The sequence below is a fragment of the Pan troglodytes genome, chromosome 1, assembly GCF_028858775.2.
Source record: "Pan troglodytes isolate AG18354 chromosome 1, NHGRI_mPanTro3-v2.0_pri, whole genome shotgun sequence".
NCBI classification, from domain to species: Eukaryota; Metazoa; Chordata; class Mammalia; order Primates; family Hominidae; genus Pan; species Pan troglodytes.
The window spans coordinates 117,353,919-117,369,893 of NC_072398.2; positions in this window are offsets into that span (position 1 = coordinate 117,353,919).

Consider the following 15,975-nt stretch of genomic DNA (forward strand, 5'->3'; position numbering starts at 1 on the left):
TGGCTTCAGGTCTTATATTTAAGTCTTTATTCCATCTTAGGTTGATTTTTGTATGTGGTGAGAGAGATGGATCCAGTTTCATTCTTCTATCCTGTGGCTATCCAGTTTTCACAGAACCATTTACTAAATAGGGTGTCCTTTTCCCAATTTATGTTTTTGTATGCTTTGTTGAAGATCAGTTGGTTCAAAGTATCTGGCTTTACTTCCAGGTTCTCTAGTCTGTTCCACTGGTCTATGCATCTACTTTTATATCAGTACCATGCTGTTTCGATTACTATAACCTTGTAGTATAATTTGAAGTTGGGTAATGTGATGCCTCCAGATTTGTTCTTTTTGCTTAGGATTGCTTTGGCTATTTAGGCCCTTTTATGATTCCATATGAATTTTACATTTAAGTTTTTAAAGGACTGCTAAGGGTGCTGTGTTGAGAGTAGACTGGGGGTGGGGAACAAGGGTGAAAGCAGAAATGCCAGTTGGGAGGCCATTGCAATAATTCAGATGAGGAATAATAGTGACTTGATCCAGAGTAATACAGAATGCAGTGAAAAGTGATGCAATTCAGAGTATATTTTGACAGTGAAGCTAGTATTATAATCTGCCATCTTTACATGCCATGATGTCATAAAACATGCTTCTATTTTGGTGATTTAGGTTGTTCCTGCTTGCACTATTATAGGTGATATTTTCATTAACATTCCCACTCACACTTTTTGCATGTCTTATTTCCTTACATAAATTCCCAGGAGTTGGATCGCTGACTTGAAGATGTGATCATCCTTATGACTCTTGCTACAAGTTGTCATATTACTTAGTAGGTTCCACCCATAGTACCTTAGGGATCTTTAATTTGAAATGCTCCAGAATTCCTCCCCCATCCCCAGGATCTCTAACCCTCTCTCCCACTATGGTTTTCTTCTTTTTCTCTTTCTCCTCTCTCTCTTTTTGGGGAGCTTATAAAAGGGAAGGGTAACAAAAATGGACAAAAGTTAGGGCTGGCCACAGGGAGAGGTAAGGAAAGATACAGAGGAATTTCTTCATTTTTTTTTCTGTCTTACAGCCCTGAGAAAGGCCCAGCTGCTTCCCTTAGTTGGATGAAAATCTTCTTCTGTAAGAATCAACAAGCTAACAATACTGCTTACTTAGAGACCTTTTTGTCTTCTGGGGAGATCAATGGACTTTACAATTTCAATTATCTTTCATAATATTCCCTGGTGTTAGAACAAACTGCCTCCTCTGAACAAACATTCCTCTCACCAGGGTGGGAAGTTTACCAAATATTGTGGCTCCTTTATTCCCCTCCTCCATCAGGTTGGTCCCCCTTTCAAATGACCCATCCCCCATCACCACAACTCAAAAATGTACCTGCTCAGTCCTCTTTATCCAATTTCATCCTAGGTTGGAAAGAAAATATTTTAATTGTTTCTTAGAAGTGAGGGTTTTTAATGAATTTTAGAATCAACTTGTCAATTTCTGCTGCTCTTGAAATGTATATGGAAATGCATGGGACTCATAAAAGCCAAAACAATGAGGAACAAAGTTGGTGGATTCACACTTCCCAATTTCAAAACTTACAACAAAACTACAGTAACAAAGACAGTGTGTTACTGACAGAAGGATAAACATACAGATCAATGGAACAGAATTGAGAATCACAAATAAACCCTAACAGTTACAATCATCAATTGATTTTCAAGGAAAGAGCCAAGACAATTCAATGGGGAAAAAAAGTGGTCTTTTCAGCAAGTGGTGCTGGGCAACTGGATATCCACATGCAAAAGAATTAATCTGGACCCCTAAGATTGTACACAATAATTAACTCAAAGAGAATCATAGGTCTAAATGTAGAAGCTAAAATATAAAACTTTTAGAAGAAAACTAACTCTTTTGACCTGAGTTAAGCAGTAAATCTTTGTGACTTTGAGTTAGGCAGTAATTTCTTTGATGCAACATCAAGAGCACAAATAATAAAAGAGAAAAAAAGTTGATAAGTTGAACTTAATCAAAATAAAAAACTTCTGTGCTTCAAAGGACACCAACAAGTGAAAGAACAGCCCCGCAGAATCGGAGAGCATATTTGCAAATTATACTATCTGATAAGGGACTAGAATATAAAAAACACAAATCAATAAGAAACGACAAATGATCTAAGTTGGGAATGGGCAAAGGATTACAAGATATTTTTTAAGAGAAAAATATGCAAATAAGCACATGAAAAGTCACTAGGAAAATATAAATCAAAAGCACAATGAGATATCAATTTTCACCCACTAGAATGGCTATAATAATATAGGCAGAAAATAATAATTGTTGGTAAGGATGTGGAGAAATTGGAAAGCTCATACACTGCTAGTGGGAAAGTAAAATGGTGTAGCCACATTGGAAAAGTTTGACAGTCCCTCTAAATGCTAAAAATAGAGTTACCATATGACCCAGCAATTCTTTTATCTTGGGAATCTACCCAAAAGCAATGAAAACATATTTCCATACAAAAACTTGTGCACAAATGTTCACAGAAACTTTATTCACAATAACCAAAAAGTAGAAACAACCCATTTGTCATCAACTGATGAACAGATAAACAAAATGTGAAATATCCATACAATGAAATATTATTTGGCAATAAAAAGGAATGAGGTACAGATAGATGCTACAATATAGATGAACCTCAAAAACATTCTGCTAAGTGAAGGAAGCCAGTCACAAAAGACCACATATTATATGATCTCATTTATATAAAATGTCCAGAATAGGCAAATCCATAGAAACAGAAAGCATATTAGTGTTTGTCTAGGACTAGAGGGAATAAAGGGGTGGGGTATGGGAGAATAGAATTGATGAGTGACTACTAATGAATATAAGGTTTCTTTTGGAGATGATGAAAATATTCTAAAATTAATTATGGTGACGGGTGCACTGCTAAATAGATATACTGAAAACCGTTGAATTGTACACTTTAAATGCGAATTTTATAGAATACAAATTATATCTCAATAAAACTGTTTTTAAAAAGTGGCTTCTTGTTCACTCTTGAAAAAAGACACCTGACTGTTTGGTTCAGCACCCTCAAAAAATTTGTTCATGTAATGCATGAAGGAGCATGCTATGGGATTGGCCTAAGAAGTTGCTAGTAATAAAATCTAGAGGTTGTGAAGGCCTGGGGAAGAGAAGGAAGGAATAAGGGATGGAGAAGGGAAATAAGGAATAAGTGAAGGGATGCACCCAGAAATGAAGGCACAATCATCTCACTGTTGAAAAACCAAGGGCAAAACAGAAAGGAAATGGGGGAGTGGAATTTGCAGATATCTTTACTGCCAACTGTGTAGAACTGGGGCTGAGGTGGTTCAAAGCAAAGCTACAAAGTAAATATTAAGAGGATAAAAACTTCACTGATTTGTTGAATATATAAGGCTTTGTACAACTCACAGGGATTATTCGTTTAAAAGTATACAAGCACTGTAGTCAGTTGGAAAAAGAATTATGATTCCTGTTGCCAAATTTGTATCAAAGCAAAATTATAATGTGATCCTGCAATGAGCCAGAAAGAAACACAAAAAGTTAACTCCCCCCACCTACAAACAGAAACTGCTCCTTTATGTAACCTGAAGTTCATGTATATAGTCTTATTTGTACAGATCCTTGCATCTCAAGATGGATTAGTGTTTTTCAACATGGCAACTTTTAATTTTGTTTATTTATTTATTTTTTAATTTTAATTTTTTTTTTGAGATGGAGTTTCACTCTTGTTGCCCAGGCTGGAGTGCAGTGGCTCGATCTCGGCTCACTGCAACCTCTGCCTCCCGGGTTCAAGCAATTCTCCTGCCTCAGCTTCCCAAGTAGCTGGGATTACAGGGGCATGCCACCACGCCCAGTTAATTTTGTATTTTTCAGAAATGGGGTTTCACCATGTTGGTCAGGCTGGTCTTGAACTCCTAACCTCAAGTGATCCACCCGCCTCAGCCTCCCAAAGTGCTGGGATTATAGGCATGAGCCACCACGCCCGACCTATTTATTTATTTTAAAAAATAATTTTAACTTTTATTTTAGACTCAGGAGTACATGTGCAGGTTTTTTACGTGGGTATATGGCATAACACTGAGGTTTGGGGTGTGAATGATCCCCTCACCTAGATAATGAGCATAGTGACCAATAGGTAAGTATTTCAACCTTTGTCCCCCTTCCTCCTTCCTGCCTCTAGTAGTCCCCAGTACCTATTGTTGTCATCTTTATGTCCATGAGTACCCAATGCTTAACTCCCACTTGTGAGATCTTACTAACACATTTGGTTTTCTGTTTCTGCCTTAATTCACTCAGGATAATGACCTCTAGCTCCATCCATGTTGCTACAAAGGATATGATTTCACTCATTTTTTTGACTGTGTATTATACCATGCTATGTATATACCCTATTTTTAAAAATCCAATCCACTGTTGATGAACACCTAGATTGATTCCATGTCTTTGCTATTGTGAATAGTGCTGTGATGAACATGTGAGTGCATGTGTCTTTTTGGTAGAATGGTTTATTTTCCTTTAGATATATACTCAGTAATGAAGATTGCTGGGTTGAATGGTAATTTTGTTTTAAGTTCTTTGAGAAATCACCAAACTACTTTTCCACAGTAGTTAAACTAATTTACATTCACACCGACAATAGATAAGCATTCCCTTTTCTTGGTAGCCTCGCCAGCAACTGTGGCTTTTGACTATTTGTTTTTTTGTTTGTTTGTTTTTTGTTTTGAGACAGAGTCTTGCTCTATCACCCAGACTCGAGTGCAATGGTGCGATCTTGGCTCAATGTAACCTCTGCCACCCGGGTTCAAGAAATTCTCCTGCCTCAGCCTCCTGAGTAGCTGGGATTACAGGCATGTGCCACCATACCTGGCTAATTTTTGTATTTTTAGCAGAAACAGGGTTCCACCATGTTGGCCAAGTTGGTCTCAGACTCCTGACCTTAGGTGATCCATCCTCCTCGGCCTCCCAAAGTGCTGGGATTACAGGTGTGAGGCACTGAGCCCGGCCTGACTTTTTAATAATAGCCATTCTGATTGGTGTGAGATGGTATCTCACCGTGGTTTTGATTTGCATTTCTCTAATGATTAGTGATGTTGAGTATTTTTCCACGTTTGTTGTCTGTTTGTATGACTTCTTTTGAAAAGTATCTGTTCATGTCCTTTTCCAACTTTTTAAATGTATTCTATTTATTTATTTATTTATTTTTGAGATGGAGTCTTACTTTGTCACCCAGGCTGGAACGCAGTGGCACCATCTCGGCTCACTGTAGTCTCCACCTTCCGAGTTCAAGCGATTCTCCTGCCTCAACCTCCCGAGTATCTGGGATTACAAGTGTGCACCACCACACCTGGCTAATTTTTGTATTTTTAGTAGGGGAGATTTCACCATGTTGGCCAGGCTGGTCTTGAACTCCGGACCTCAAGTAGTCTGCCTGCCTTAGCCTTCCACAGTGCTGGGATTACAGGTGTGAGCCACTGCACCCGGCCTGCCCACTTGTTAATGGGGTTATTTTTTGCTTGTTGAATTGTTGAAGTTCCTTATAGATTCTGAATAGACCTTTATCAGATGCATAGTTTGTGAATATTTCTAAAATTTTCTCCAAACATTAGATCTTTTTAGAGACATGTTGGATTTGACATGTGTCCATGTTTTAAGTAAGATTTTAAAAATAAGAATACAGGGCAAGTTGAAATAAATGGTAACTCATTGCATCTAGTAAGTCACACACATACACACACCATCCTCCAAAAGCTCAAAGCATGTCAAGATACAAATCACACCAGTGTTAGCCTCTTATTTATGTGTCTTAGCCCTGCCTACTCAAGAGCCTGTCTCCTCTTGACCGCTCTGTCATGTAGGGTAGAAAATATAGAACAGCTGTGACCAGGGCTTACTCATCTGTACAGTCACTAGATGATAATAGTTATAAAAATTAACATGTGTAAAGGGCTTTGTGGCATATAAGCCACTACTGTGCATATGATTTTAATTCAATTTTAATCTTTATAGAAACTCCTCTCCTCTCCTCCTCACCTCGGATGGGGGTATCAAAGCTTAGGAATGAAGTGACTTGTTAAGATCTCTCACTATGCTTTTTCCTCAAGTATATAAACATTCCTGAACCTCTCTCAATTAAAAAAATGGAATTCATTCCTTATTACACATGCTTTCTAGCCAATCTTTCTTCTTTCATAACTAAGTGTTTTAGAGTAGCTTACACTCTCTGCCTCTCCCTCTTTGCATTCATATCGCTATTTTTTCCTTGTCTAAGGAATGTAATGTACTACATCAGGTCACATGCTGAAAGATTGCACCTGGAGAATGCAGTCACCCACCTACCGCAGTTTGGCTCATGCATAGATATTAAACACAACTTGAGGAATATCCTTGACTACTGAAGAAAGTAGGCAAACTCTGGGCAGGCACTCAGACTTGGGAAGCTTGCGGCATTCCTCTGAGGTCTAAGGAGCTTCCCATTCTATGGCTATCCTCCCTGTCCTTTCCTTTCTGAAGGAAAGGAAGGAAGGAAAGAAGGAAGGGAGGGAGGGAGGAAGGGAAGAAAGGAAGAATAGTTTCAAAGCAACGTTGTCTGACTACAAATTCTGTTCTGTTATTAGATCCTTTCCAATTCACTGTTGTTGTGGTTGTTAAAATAAAGCACAAATTTTTACCACTTGTAGTAGAGAGGCCTTGTGAGAGACAGTTCCTCTATTCCAGAATTGTCACCCCTGTCTCCTATCAAAATGCCTCAGATTCTTCCATTTAAACTTTGGTAATGATGTCAATCTTGGAAGACTTTGTGGGTTGAGCAGATTAAAGAAGCTGAACATGATAGAAGGGAGAAGAAAGCTGCAAGGAACAGGGACTGGCCTGATGGCCTGCTTCATCTATTGCCCAAGCTCCCCACAGCCAGCTCTGGTCCCTTGTAGGATAGAAAGTACAACACAAAGAGGTGACTGAATAACTTAATGGTCTTGGATACACAGTCAGTCCTCTGCTCTCCCATCTGAACTAACAATATTTCCTGTTCTGTTATCTGAAGTGTGAGGTTGGCACTCTATGATGACACAAGTGCCCACTTCCAGCCAAGCCAAGCAACCTTTCCTCCAGACTGAGTCAGTCACCTCCATTCTTTGTGTTCTGACCTTCCAGCTGCAAAAGTAGGGCCCAGATCTCACCTTCTTAGATTCTGAGGTAGTGAACCTGAACAGGTGAATTATAGAGCCACTGTGAAGCTCTAGAGTTCCAAGGAGTTCTCCACCTTACCGGTGTTTAAAATCTGTACTTACTTCCTATATATTTTTCCACACTTTTCATTCCCTTTCCTATAATTCCTTAATATCTCCTTTGATAGCAAAAGGGACAAATGTAAACAGGGTAGGCCATGAGCAAAATCAAGTAGGTAACATATGTCTTTGCTGCTCCATCTCCTTCCTTTCTCCTCCCTCCATTGAAGTCAGGAATCTAAAAATAGTCATCATACCTTAGTGTATATTTAAAGTTCTCTTAACTGTATCTCACAAGGGCTTTATTTTTAGTTATAAAATTTTTATAAGTTGTTTTGGCCACTACTAGAAGCAGCCTTTCAGGGAGGTAGCAAAGGCATTTTTAGGGAACATTTTTAGGAGTCTTCATCTGGGAATCACCCCAAGCAGGGAGCTCCTCAGAAACATTCTCATGCCCCGGACCTTCGTGCTCACCACGCTTGACTGTGTAGGGAGTTTGAGATAAAATGGTCTACAGTCATTCATTTCGGGTACCTTCCTCTGGACTCTACATTTCTGGTCACTTTTCTGTCATCACCCAGCTTCTTAGGACAGTACCCGCTGATACTCATGGTGATCCGGGAAGGCTGGACCAGGGAAGTGGAGGACAGGCTGTGCTGATGGTTTATTAAAGTCTGTGGCTTCTTACTCCTCCACAAGACTCCTCATCAGAGGGTGCGGCTTGGGTCATGCTGGGCACTCAGCAGCTTTGTGGTGGGTATCGGTTTGTGCTTCCTCCCCTTTGCTTTCGATTCAATGCTTTCCTGTTGCAGTCTGAGCAGCTCTATTTAACCGCAGCCTCACAGCAGCTACCACTGCATGCAAACTGGATCCATCTAGGGGCAAGTACAGGGCAACCAGAGGGTAAGGGGTTGAGAGGTAAGAAAGGAGACTGCTAGAAGTCAGCTGGAAATGAAAAATTCCAAAGCTAGAATGTCATGATGAATAAAAACCAAGAAAACATTCCAGTACCATGAAAAAAAATACGTTCCAGTTTACATTCAGCTATGATTTTTAAAAACTGAACCCTAAGTTAATTAGTTCAAATACAGTTTCATTAGAAAATATCTTTGCATTTTTCAAAGAAATATATAGGATAATATAAATCCTGGCTTTAATTCAAGAATTAATAAAAAAAATTAAGAATCCCAGTTCAGTTCTGATTCAGGAATAAGGTAACTGATAATTTGAGGCTAGAATTTAGTCTACAGATGTTAGAGGCGCTACAGTAGAATGCTCCGAGCAGAGGAAACAGCATCTGTGAAGGCCTAGAGGCAAAAGGAAGCAGGGTGTGTTTGAAACACTGGAGGTCAGTGTGAGTGGAGTTCAGACTGATGGCAAGTTACTGATCATGAGAGGCTTATGAACCATGATAAGAAGCTCGGACTCCATCCTAAGGACAGTGAGAAGCAACTAAAGGATTTTAAACACAAGTGGTGAATTTGCAGAACTGCATTTACATAAAGAACCATCTAGTGGTTAGTGGAAAATGATCCAAGGGGAGAAAACCTGGGGGCAGGAAACTAGCAAAGGGATGTGCAAAACACCACATAGATGGTGATCACTTAGGCCAGTGGGGACGGGGAGAAATTGATGGATTCAAATATGTAGATTATACTGAATTTGGTTATTGACTGAATGTGGAAGGTGAGCAAAAGAGGCATTAAGGATGAATCCTACATTTCTGCCTAGAAAAACTGGGTAGATGGTGTGGCATATGTTTGGATAAGGAGCATTACTGGAGGAATAGGTTTGAGGGAGGGAGTTGGTTAATAGGCTTTCAGGAATTTCTAATTGAAGAAGTTCTAGAAAGCAGTCAAAAGAGGTCAGGGAAGATAGAGATTTGGAAATAATTGGCAGATAGATCTCAATAATGCCATGGAAAGGGATAATATTTCTCACAGAAAATGTTTAGAGAGAAAAGAGGCTGATGTAGAACAGGGTTCTGAGGAACACCAGCACTTTAGGAGTAAAGAGGAGCTTGCAAAGGATGCTGAAGACCCATGACTAAGATAGGGAAAAAATAATAGTGCAAAGGAAGAGTGAATCTATCAAAGAGGATGTGATCAAAAGCATCAGATGCTACCCTGATGCCAAGTAAGATAAAGGCTGATGTATCCACTGGATTTAGTAATATGGGAGGTGGCGGGGGGGCGTTAGTGTCCTGAGTGAAAGCCCTTTCAATACAATGGGAGCTGATGCCAGTTTAGATTGGGTTAAAAATTGTTTGAGAAGTGAAGAAATGGAAACAGCAAGAGCAGACATCTCATTCAGCAAGCTACACATACTATTCCTTTTCCCTCTACCTCTACCCTCTAAATTCCCTTTCATGCTGTCCCTATTTGGTAAATCTTGCTCATTCCAGGACAGGGCTGGAGTGAAGGAGATTTGCAAACAAACAAACAAAAATCTGAGGAATATATATATGTTTTTCCAGAAGCAAATTTAGCCAGGGCTGAAATTCAGGAAGTGAGTGACTTATTCCGTGCTCACCAGACAAGAACTTTCAGCCAATAAAGAAGGGCTACACACTCCCTGGTGCCAATGTGGGGGTGTTGGTTACGTTAAGCCAAGAATGTGATGCAATTCTCAAGAACAGGAAGAGGTTTGGCTGGAATAGAAAGAGGACTCTGACTTGGTAGTGGTGGTAGCAGAAGTGGAGTGGGAAACAGGTAGTTTTTTCAAAAGAGTAAAGCTAGAGATTAACTGGCAAAAGCAGAAGGAATTGATAAACTGTAACTGAAAGCCTTCCTATTCCATCTCTGGTTGTAATAAAGCAGACAGAAAAAGCCTCACATTCAGAATTGGCTCTTCTAGCAATTATGAAAGAAATTACCCACCCCCTGGAGCTCTCTTGACATATAGGGTGTCCCTCTGGACTTTTTCTTCAAGCAAAGAGCAGCTATTTTGATTACAGATTAGAAAATTTATCTGTAAAATGGGAGATAGTAGCTATCAACTTCACAGGGCTATGGTGAGTATCAAAGGGAAAATATGTCTGTGAGGGCACCTTATACGCTATTAATATGCCTAGCCTACTTATAGTAGGCTAGCCTACTAGTTACTTATAGCCTACTGCTCAAGTTATCACCAAGGTCTGATTTTTTGACAAAAAAAAATTGCAACCTCCGGCCTAAGTGAGTTAAGAACAGTTCAAATGTTAGTTGCTCTTGTCATTACAAGATAATTCACTGACTAAAGATAGAAAGGCACGGGGATATTTGAATAATGAAAGAATGAGAAAGATTAGATGTAGACAACATTTTATCTGAATGACAAACATATACTCTATGATAGGAATACATTTAGACACTGCTGAGGATCACTCTTTGGACTTAGGTAGGCATCCTAAACTATAAATCAGGCCTGAACACCTTTTCTCTTACACATACAAAACAATTTATTTAAAAACTGGTGCTAAGTAGGATCTACAAATCTAGAGTTAAATGGAAAAACATGGGTAGGAGTTTCTGGAAATATAAGTCAAATTATTAACATGAGATTGAAGAAACAGTCAATTATTTTCTTCACAGGACAGAGAAAAGGAAAAATCTTATTTGGAATGAATGTTATATTTATTGTAATAGGATTAGCTTTGTCACCTAAATACCATCATTTTTAAAGGGCTATTCTTTACAGTATAGTTCTTTTCCTCTCAAGGAAAAACTGCTTTAGACATTTTAATTGAGGAAAAGGCAGAGCCTTTGGAGTTTTGCTGCCCTCTTCTGGGAACATGAAGTCATAGCCTGAGAAATTGCTAGAGGATCCTAAATATTGCAATATATAACAGGAATAATTCCCTTTTCCCTATCAAAAGTAAAATAACTATGAAACTGGATGTTAGTCTCTAGAGAAAATCCAGGATTGTACTGGTCACAAATGCTTTTTTAAACAGTTATAATAGTAATAAAAGTGAAACAGTATGATATATTTGTACATCACTTCAAGGTTTATAAAATCTTCATGACCATTATTGCATTTTACCTTCTTTTATCCTCAAATAGTTCAAGTGAAGTAGGCAGAACAGACGTTATTCTCATTTTCACATGGGGAAACTGAAGTACATAGTGTCTAAAAAACTTACCTAAAGTTCTGCTAGAGTGCTGAGCTGGGCCTTGAAGTTGTCTCCCGACTCAGAGTTCAATGCTCTTTTCACCCACTTCCCTACTGCATGCAATGTAAGTAATTTGTTTCTGTTGCAGTTACATACCTCCTCAGCAATGTCTACATTACACCACAGTGTCCAGTAATTTATAGAAAGAAATCTGCTGCTTTGTATATGATTCTAGCAAGGCTACGCTGTTATTGTGGCAAAAACGGATATATTTAAATTCCACAAACGAGTGGATGGGCTATAGCAGAACTTCTTAAACTTCTGCTTGGAAGTTCTTTAGTGTCTTTTTTTCTTCTTCTTCTTCTTCTTCTTAGATTCTTTAAAGCAAGCAGAGTTTTGTAATATTAAGTCTCAACTCTGCTACTAGGGAAAAATGAGTTTGAGAAAGACAGAAGAAAAAGCGGAGTATAAAAATTTTAAAAAATCAAGAAAAACCAATTTGAAAGTCAAAGTTCTTTTATTCTAAAGCTCTAAGTATGCAAATAAACCCACTCTGTATATTTATGCAAATAGCTAAACAAAAGGCAGATAAATAGATATAATCTTCAGTCCATGTATTGGCCTAACTGCTTGTCCCTGCATGCCCAGTCCAACAAACCTCACTGCCTACCTACACAACCAGCAAGTAAAAAATTGGGAGTTTAGCAGGTACAAATTGCCATCAGTTGGTCAAAACTAAGCCGGTAAAACCAGTTTCTTGGGTATGGTAAAATATTTCTTACTTTATATGGCATATTGGTCAAGGTATTTATCACTGAACTGGAGTCACTTTTTCAGAAAATTAGTTAACAGATCTGAAATGCTCATTAAATATTGTCTCCACAACATAAAAGTAATCGTAAGCATGATGGTCAATTGGAAACATTCCCAGTCCAAGATTTGTTGCTATATTTGACTTCTGTGCTTTCTCCGCAAGTCTAATTTATCTCTATGCCTTAATTTCTCCTCCTTCTTTGCCTCCATACCTTTCAATTGTTTCTGCCACCAAAGAATCAATTTCACTTGCTGTATTTTTTCCCTTCTCCAATGTGTTTACTATATGTTGATGTAATTGTACTGGTTCTCTCTTTTGTTGCGACTTTTCAATGTGCCTTTCTTTTCCCATTTCATTACTAGACCTACACCGTTTTGCCCCACTTTGTTTTCTTCTTTTATTCAAATTGTGTGTACCTATGATTCATGAAACCCAGTTCCAAAAAACTTATGCATACATCTCTGTAATTCAATGAACTTATACCAGGAATATCTGTTGCACACCTCCAATGTGTCAGCCACTGTACCCAATGCCAAGGATTCAAATTGAATAATAACTGATCTCTATCTCAGGCATCTCATAAGGCACATAGCCAAGGAGACAAACAAGTATGCACTGACGGCTAGTTTAAATTTGTAGGTTTTATAATAGAAATATGAACAAGTTATTGTGGGAGAATGAAAACACAACTTCTCCCAGGTCAGAGAGAAGGGGGGTATGAGAATGTCAGAAAGGCTTTATGAAAGAGACATTTGAGCTGGGTCTTTGAAGGAAGAGCAGAACTTTACCAGGTGTCTTGTTTGTTTTGCTATATGCTTTATTTTACATTTTTAAAAAACTTTTATTTAAGGTTTTGGTGTACAGATTATTTTGTTACCTGGTAATAAGCATAGTACCCAATAGGTAGTTTTTCTATCCTCTCCCTCCTCCCACCCTCTACCGTTAAGTAGGCCTTGGTGTCTGTTGTTCCCTTGTGTACATGTGTACTCAATGTTTAGCTCCCACTTATAAGTGAGAATATGCGGTATTTGGTTTTCTGTTCCTACATAATTTAGCTTGGGATAATTGCCTCCAGCTCCATCCATGTTGCTGCAAAGAACATAATCTTATTTTTTTATGGCTGTGTATATTCCATGGTGTACATGTACCACATTTTCTTTATCCAGACTACCACTGATGGGCATTTAGGTTGATTCCATGTCTTTGCTATCGTGAATAGTGCTGCGATGAACATATGCGTGCATGTGTCTTTATGGCAGAACAATCTATATTCCTTTAGGTATATATCCAATAATGGGATTGCTGGGTCGAGTGGTAATTGTTTCAGGTTCTTTGAGAAATCATCAAAGTGCTTTGCACAACGGCTGAACTAATTTACATTCCCATTAGCAGTATATAAGTGTTCCATTTTCTCTGCAACCACGCCAGCATCTATTGCTTTTTGACTTTTTAATAGCCATTCTGATTGGTATGAGATGGTATCTCATTGTGGTTTAGATTTGCATTTCTCTAATTATTAGTGATGTGGAACATTTTTTCATATGCTTCTTGGCCACATGTATGTCTTTTTGAAAAATGTCTGTTCGTGTCATTTGCCCACTTTTTAATGAGGTTGTTTTTTGCTTATAAAGTTCCTTATAAATTCTGGATATTAGACTTCTCTAGGATGCATAGTTTGCAAATATTTTCTCTCATTCTGTAGGTTATCTGTTTACCGTGTTCACTGTTTTGTTTGTTTGTTTTTGGCTATGCTAAAGCTCTTTAATTAGATTCCATTTGTCAATTTTTGTTTTAGTTGCAATTGTTTTTGGCATCTTTGTTATGAAATCTTTGCCAGGTCCTATTCCAGAATAGTATTTCCCAGGCTATCTTCCATGGCTTTTATAGTTTTAGGTTTTATATCTAAGTCTTTACTTCATATGAGTTGATTTTTGTATATGGCATAAGGAAGGGGTCCAGTTTCAATCTTATGCATATGGCTAGCCACTTATTTCAGCACCATTTACTGAATAGGGAGTCCTTTTCTCATTGCTTGTTTTTGTCAACTTTTTTCAAATATCAGATCATAGGTGTGCAGCATTATTTCTGGGCTCTTTTCTGTTCCATTGGTCTATGTGTCTGTTTTTGTACCAGTACCCTGCTGTTTTGGTTACTGAAGCCTTGTAGTATAGTTGAAATTGGGTAGTGTAATGCCTTCAGCTTTGTTCATTTTGCTTAAGATTGTTATGGCTATTCAGGCTCTTTTTTAAGTTCCATATGAATTTTAAAAGTTTTTTTTCCTAATTCTGTGAAGTATGTCACTGGTAGTTTCATAGGAATAGCATTGAATCCATAAACTGCATTGGGAAGTACAGCCATTTTAACAACACTAATTCTTCCTATCCATGAGCATGGAATCTTTTTCCATTTGTTTGTGTCATCTCTGATTTGAGTAGTGTTTTGTAATTCTTTTTGTAGAGATCTTTCACCTCCCTTGTTATCTATATTTCTAGGTATTTTTGTGTGTGTATGGCTATTCTGAATGAGATTGCATTCTTGATTTTGACCCTCAGATTGAATGCTATTGGTGTATAGAAATGCCACTAATTTTTGTAATTAATTTTGTATCCTGAAACTTTGCTAATTGTTTATCAGATCAAAGAGCTTTTAGGCAAAGACTATGGGGTTTTCTACAGAATCATATTGTCTGCAGAGATAGTTTGACTTCCTCTTTTCCTTGGATGTCTTATATTTCTTTCTGTAACCTGTGATCTCTGACTAGGACCCTCAGTACTATGTTGAATAGGATTGGTGAGAGTGGGCATCTTTGTCTTATTCTGGTTCTCACAGGGAGTATTTCTAGCATTTGGCCCATTCAGTATGATGTTGGCTGTGGGCTTATCATAGATGGCTCTTATTTTGAAGTATGTTCCTCTAATGCCTAGTTTGCTGAGGGTTTTTAACATGAAGGGATGTTGAATTTTATTGAAAGCCCTTTCTGCATCTATTGAGATGACCATGTGGTTTTTGTTTTTAGTTGTTTATGTGATGAATCACATTTATTGATATGCATATGTTGAACCAAACTTGCATCCCAGGGATAAAGCTTGCTTGATTGTGGTGGATTCGTTTTTGACATGCTGCTGGGCTTGGTTTGCTAGTCCAGCAAATTGAGTCGTTGAGGATTTTTGCATCTATGTTCCTCAAGGTTATCCATATTCAGAACTCTATTTTTGTCATGTCAGCCTGGTTAAGAACCACTGTTGGGGAAATAGTGCAGTTGCTTGAAGGTAAGAAGGCACTCTGGCTTTTTGAGTTGCCAGAGTTCTTGTGCTGGTTCTCACCTGTGTGGTCTGATGTTGCTTCAACCTTCGAAGTTGCTGTTTCTTGGATAGGTTTTTCTGCTTTTGTCTTCTTTGATGCCCTTGGGGGTCTGAATGTTGCATATAATGGGCTCAGCCAAGTGGCCTCATTTCTGGAAGATTGTAGGGGCCAAGGCTGAGCTCAGCACTCAAGAGCTGTGTGTTCTAACTCTGAGGAGGCTGGTATTGGACCTCTGGCTTTGTTTTCTAGCCCCTCAAGGTTAGGAGCCTAGCAGGTGTCTTAAACTGTTTTCTGTTGCGATAATAGAATACCTGAGAGTGGGTAACTTATTAAAAAGAGTTTTATTTAGCACTTGGTTCTGTTGGCTGGGAAATTCAGGATCATGCAGCTGTATCTGGTGGGTTCTCATGACTGCCTCATGCTGCATCAAAACATCGTGGAGAAACAGAAGGGGACCGAGTTTGTGCAAACAAAAAGCGCAAAATAGAAGAGGCAGCATTGTTTTATAACAACTCACTCTCTTGGGA